The sequence below is a fragment of the Cryptotermes secundus genome, unplaced genomic scaffold, assembly GCF_002891405.2.
Source record: "Cryptotermes secundus unplaced genomic scaffold, Csec_1.0 scaffold80, whole genome shotgun sequence".
Classification (NCBI taxonomy): Eukaryota; Metazoa; Arthropoda; class Insecta; order Blattodea; family Kalotermitidae; genus Cryptotermes; species Cryptotermes secundus.
This window is the reverse complement of record NW_019732856.1, coordinates 1,110,422-1,110,770: the sequence shown is the minus strand read 5'-3', so window position 1 is coordinate 1,110,770 and position 349 is coordinate 1,110,422. Positions and strand designations below refer to the sequence as shown.

The window sequence follows — 349 nt, the reverse complement described above, 5'->3', positions numbered from 1 at the left end:
TTCTCATCATGCACACTTTGTCGACCTGCTGAAAACTGTCTGCACCAGCGACGCACCATCTGCTTGCTCATGACTTTAGGCCCATAGACCCGGCACAGCTGACGATGAATTTCGATCGGCGCTATGCTCTGCGCATTCAAAAACTTTATCACTGACCGCACTTCACAGTCGGCGGGAGCTGGAATAAGAGCCTCCATCTTCAGTAGCTGCGACGATGCTACTGTGGGAACGCGGGAAATTCCGTTAGTGCATGCGCCATGCTACGTCATTGCTCTATCACGTACGCGCAGTCGCTTCGCGCAATATAAGGTTTGCTAGCTGTGGGACGAGTGGGAAACTTACTTTGTGG

General features: G+C 52.1%; 1 protein-coding gene across 1 annotated transcript in view; it reads right to left on the bottom strand.

Moving 5' to 3' along the window:
• Positions 1–349, bottom strand: part of LOC111867726 — a gene marked incomplete at its 5' end in the record, with an annotated part of 591,832 nt that overhangs the window by 245,238 nt on the left and 346,245 nt on the right.